General features: G+C 33.6%; 1 long non-coding RNA gene across 2 annotated transcripts; it reads right to left on the bottom strand.

Annotated features, from left to right (window-relative positions):
• Positions 1–357, bottom strand: LOC147405495 (uncharacterized). 2 transcript variants are annotated; one of them, XR_015175738.1, is made up of 2 exons: positions 277–357; positions 1–79 (listed from the first exon to the last, which is right to left on the bottom strand). It is a non-coding gene; the product is annotated as an uncharacterized LOC147405495 (long non-coding RNA). The 2 variants fall into 2 exon arrangements; XR_015175737.1 differs by having other exon boundaries at positions 281–352.
• Between the last annotated feature and the right edge of the window lie 5,664 nt (positions 358–6,021).

Below are 6,021 nucleotides of genomic sequence, written 5' to 3'. Positions count from 1 at the left end.
TCTCTTCTTTTTTTTTGTTGAGTTTTTTGTCGATTATCCCCAGTAACTTCATTGAAAACTTGGTTTCTCTCCTGTTCTGCTGAAAGCATATCAAGTAAGGAGAAAACAACTTATTAACACATGATTAAAAATAAATCTATTGAATCAAACACCTAATCATGCATAGATTTCATGTGAACAAAACCTTAATAAAAAACCTCAACCTAGATCTTTTGAGAAGTCCATTTCTTCTTGAAATTACTAACTAAAAACTAGAAAAAAAAAAAAAAAGGTTACCTACTTGTCTTGCATCTTTTACAATGCGATTTTGTCAAAACGGCTCCCAACAATACTCCTTGCTTGAAACTCCAACTTTTCTTTTGATCTCACCACAATCTCAAGTGTGGTATTTATATAGTATCAAGGGCATAACCGTCATTTACTTATTTTTTACGATAACTTAATGCATAAGACTCTGATCGACGCAAACTCATAGTCTATTTTGAGTAATTTTTCAACACGGGTCTGTTGGTACACTTGGATTTTGCTTTATTTATTTTCATAAAAATCTCATATTTTTACTAGTCGTTAGTGCACATTTATTGAGGCATGTGTTATTTTTTGTTAGAACTCCGATTTTTTAGCATTATTATAGTCTAAATTATGTATATCAAATGTCTTAAACTCAATGGCATGGCCAAAATGTCTCTAAAACTCTTTTATTTAGATCTTGTTATAAGAGCAGTTCTAAATGTTGATTCATCGGGATATGCACAACATAGCAATCAATTACCGCGAGATACATAATAGATATTCAAGACATTACAATCTTGACTTCTTCTTTTTTCATCTTTTGTCTTTTCGAGTTCACTATTTGATAGATCTTACCAAAATGCACATGTTGTAATGGCGTAATTAACAGACACTCAGATCAATTAATCATTACACTATTATTAAGATTGGAGTTGGATAACCCTAATAAGATTGCAATAATTGCTCCATTTGTCCATTTTGCCATTACAATATATGCATCTTGGATATTTCAAAAATATATATCTAGTGGGGAGGTTGAAAAAATTCAAATAGTCAACATCAACAATTGAATCATTGAAATCAATAATTCAATTTTAGATCTAGACGACAAATGTTGATCTCGACAAGCAATTTTGATTTTTTTTTTTTTTCTTTTTCTTTTTCGTTTTATTGACCTCATCACTGGATAGATCTTCTTGAAATACATAGAACATATATTATATTTGTGAAATAGACACTCAAATCTAACTTTATAACTAAATCTTCAAAACTTTGAGAATTATCTTTGTTTTCCATTTTTGTCACAAATCATCAAAAATGGATCGAAAGTTACACCTAAATGTTCAAAATTATGAGGGTAAGGTATTATCATAAATATCGTGGCTTGTCATATACCTTAAGTACATCTAGTTTTAATGCAATATTCTATCCCCTAGTCTACTTATTTAGATCTCGAATCACCTCATGAGCGAGTAAGGTATTTCATAGATCATCATAGAACCCTCCTCCCAACTATCCCCACCAGCTTTAGACAAGAATTTACATGGGTATCAGTAGATACTAGCTTTGTTGGGTGCCATTAGATGCTTAATACCTTCCAATTTTGTAACTTGATACATTGGATGTGCCTCGTACGTTCCAATTTGATAACCTTATCCTTGAATCCAGATTTTAGGTTTCTTTTCACAACTCTACCTTATATTATTTTGTAGGGAAAATTACTTAAAGGGTCCTAGTGGAGGGGTTTTTTCTATATAGTCCCTAAGTTTTGGATGATATCTTAATAGTCCATTTGGTAAAATATTTCTTTCATAATGTTCCATGAACCTCATCTCTCGTTATCGTGGTTTTGAAAGATGCAAACTACCCTTTTTCTCATCTTCTTCACATAGTTAGATTTTTCAGTGGATCATTTTCGACGATTTTTTATTGTGAACGACGAATGGAAAATGATATACTATAATTTTGAACATTTAGATATATTTTTTTAATTTTATTCAACGATTTAAAAAATGATTAAGAGATTTATGGTGTCGAATTTAATGCAACGTCATAACTTTTGATTCAAATGTCTATTTCGCAACCATAATATATGTATTTTGAGTATTTCAAAGAGATTTACCTAGCATTGAAGTCGAAAAAAGAAAAAAGAAAAAAGAAATGATAAAGTGAAAGAAAAAAAAAATTAGATCACATTTACAGTGTCTAAGTTCACTACCATTTGTTATTGTCTAGTTCACCACTTTTTATTGTCCAGTTCAAAAAAATTTATGAAAATATTGTCAAACTTGACAATAATTTAACATGACCTAAAGGCGTCGAAATCATCAATAATATAACAAATATCATCAAGATTGATAATATAAATATTTTGAGTTCAACTAAAATTATTGATTAACTTGATGCTTTTAAGTAATGTTTTATTATTGTCAAGATTAACAATAAAAAGTGGCGAGTTTGACAATAAAAATGTTGAACTAGACAATAAAAAGTGATTAGCTCGATGTGGACTATTAGGAAAGATTTTTTTTTACTAAATGGACTTTTTATTATTTAGAAAGAAACCCTTGCATTAGGGTACTTTGAGTCATTTCCCCTATTTTGTAATCACTTTTTGGGTTCCTAGACAACAAAAGTAGGGGGCAACTCTTGTCCAACATCATTTTCCTTTTCCAAGTGAGGCATGTCATCCTAGATTTTGGGTTCCTATATTCATAAACACTCATTATATTTCATTATTTATTTTTTAAAGCTACAAAGCTTGACTCAACCCAGATATCCAGGGTTGAGTGAATTTCATCACTCAATAATCAATTCAATATATTTTTAAATTATTAATATATAAAACATAATAAATTTAGCATCAAATATTTTTTTTTAAAGAATATTAAATATAGCATGCATAACTCAGTTGAATATCCCATACAAACGAATTTTCAAATGCACTTGTAGAGTGTTTGAGTCAACTCATTAAACAACCCTTTTTGAGTTTGTATATTGAATCACCCAAAATTTTTTTTTTTTTTTTTTTTGATAAATCACCCAAAATTTTCAATTGTACCGTTTGTTGTGTAAATGGGAAATAGTTACTTAGAGCAACTCCAACGCACTCGGCCCGGACTATGTATCCTCTCCCAACTGCCAATTTACAAAACCAGAGCCCTCTGAAAGTAGTACTCCAACGCGCTCAAGATTTGGCTCTCTAATTTGAAATATTTTGGAAAGAGAGAGAAAGTGGAGAGGCAAAAGAAGAGAGCGAGTGTCTCTCTTTCTCTCTCCCAACCTACCTACCTGTTGGCGGTAAAAAACAATAGCAATTTTGAAACTTTTATTTTAGCTGAATTTGTGGAGAATAGGCAAAATGACTCTCCACGATAAAAAGCCTAGCAGACATGACTATTTGCATTGGAGTTGCCCTTAATGCAATGCATGTAATAATCTTTTGCAGGTAGTGCAAATGTTGGTTAGGAACACTAATATCAATAAGCGGGTGGACATGAATGTGAAGAACACAAGGGGATTAACAGCTCTAGATACTAGGGACATTGAGGTGATGCTGTGTATAGGAGCGGGAGCTATGAGAGGCCAGGATATTCCGTCTCCTTTACCACTTATTAATTCTCAACGTCACGAAGTTCATAAAATGGAGACAACTTGCCTTGGGAGGGTATGACATTTGTTATCTTTCATATCCCAATGAAAATAGTGCTAGATGTTCGAAATGCATTGTTGGTGGTGGCGGTACTGATTGCAATAGCAACCTATCAAGTTGGACTCAACTCTCCCTCTAACTCCAGCACCAACTCCAATGAAGTGCCATCATATTATTACAATCCGTATAGCTACAAAGAAACATATCTGGGAACAGTATCACTCATAGTCTTCATGATGATGAACTCATTAGGGTTTTATACATCTCTCGTCATGATTGCCATCCTCACACTAGGGTTGCCTTTATATCTTTTTTTTGATAAATAGCATTTCATTCAAAAAAAACACTAGGCCAGTCGAGGTGACCAGCCTAGCAAAACCTTACAAATAAGATGCTCCTCATGTGAAATACAACAAATCCCATCCCAATTATAAAGAAAATCCTCGAAGAAACTCCCTCTAAACTCGTTATAGACTTTGGACCAACAAAAAATAAGACCCAAAATAGATATAATCGTATCTGTACAATCTTTCTGTTTCCTTTCAAAAATGCGCCTATTTCTCTCGAGCCACACCCCCCAACAAATTGCGAATGGTGTAATACTCCACAACAACCTTATCGAACCACCAAATGAGAAACCAATTGTCGACCAACAAGTGAATAGATCCTTTACCGTTCTAAGTAGGCAAGTTAGTACTCCATACAGCTTAAAGAAGTGAGCCCAAATACCATGTGCAAACTTACAATGAAGGAGAAGATGATCCGATGACTCTCCATTATCCATACAAAGCACACAACAACTTGCCCTGTACAGACCACGCCGCATCAAAAAGTCCACTGTTTGAATCCTTCTTAAAGACGTCGCCCATGTGAAAAAAACAATTTTACTTGGCACTTTCGGCCCCCAAATTGAGACATGAGGAAATAAGGTAGCTCCATTGTTGCACAAAGAGTGATAGAAGGACCGAACCGAGAATCTACCATCCTTACTAGTCGTCCACACTCATTCATCTTCTCTGCCCGTACTCAATTCGATGCATGAAGCGTCATCAATTAATCTACCAACTTCTTCAATGTCCAATTCATCGATGCCTCTCCTAAAGCCAAAGTCCCATGCCCATTCTCCCTCTATCAAACATCGTTGCCTTTATATCGACTAGTAGTAATATTACTATTTTCAATGATGTGCACCAACGTCTATCGAATTGTATGCCATCAGAAGCTACACACCGTCTTTAGGATCCTCCTTGCAGAACCCTTCCACCTTCATTTTTTTTGGCTCGGTAGCATTGTCGATCTTATTTTTGATAGTCACACTCAGACTAGGCCAATTTATCAAAAAAATTAAGTAGTAGCTGTGGATAGCACATGTAGTTACATGTATCAACAAAAAAAATATTTCCGATCTCCAGATTTGTAAGACTTACTAAATTCATGAACTAAGTTGTGGGTATAATCGTTCAATTTTGGTTTGATTTTACAATTCATAAATAATAACTATTAGCATTCTATACATTTAATTTTCTTGTGGTATCACAGGTTACTTTTGTGCAATAATTATTTATTTTCCAAGCAATCAAAGAGGTAAATAAATAAAGAAAACAGGTTCTATTGACTCGAGAAAAAAAAAAAAAACAAACCAAATCTCATTTTTCTTTAGTCCCGAACCCAAGCAACCATTCTTGTTTTAGTTTTTGTTGTTAGTTATTTTGTTTGAGCATGGAGTTGCATGCTAGAATAGATTTCATTCATGGCCTTCTTTGTATGCTTAGTTACTTTTTTAGTTGTTGCACACTTGCACTTTGTTTGGGTTGAGAGGAGTGGAGAGGAGAGAAACCCATTAAGATAAGAGAAACTCAGTTTCTTTCCACCATTTTTCTTTTAGTTTGCACACTTACACTTTGTTTGGGTAGAGAGGAGTGGAGAGAAGATAAACTCATTAAGAGAAGAGAGGAGAAACTCAGGTTCTTTCCACCATGTTTGCATTGACAGAAGAGAAATTGGAACAACTTTGAAATTTTATAATATCTTAAAAGAGATCTAGAGGTAGAGTTCAAGTTATAAAATATTTTAAAAGGTTTTTTCTCCATATCTCTCCACTTTAGAGAGAAAACTCACCATTTTTGTCTTCTTTTCTGCCCCCACTTAACAATACAAATAAGACAAATGGAGAGTAACTCATTTATTTTCTCTTCTCTTCCCTCCATTTCTCCAATCCCAACACAGTGTTATGGAATATTTGCTCTTTTAGCTTCTATAATATTCCATGACATTGCATGCATCTTAAGCGTTTTTCCAGCATGGCTTAGAGATTTCTTAGTCTCTTTTGAGAGGATTAACAGGTGATCAGCAAAAAG

Source organism: Akebia trifoliata, chromosome 3, assembly GCF_017979445.1.
Source record: "Akebia trifoliata isolate Shusen 1 chromosome 3, ASM1797944v1, whole genome shotgun sequence".
Classification (NCBI taxonomy): domain Eukaryota; kingdom Viridiplantae; phylum Streptophyta; class Magnoliopsida; order Ranunculales; family Lardizabalaceae; genus Akebia; species Akebia trifoliata.
The sequence above is the reverse complement of the archived record's forward strand: the minus strand, read 5'-3'. Positions and strand labels throughout refer to the sequence as shown.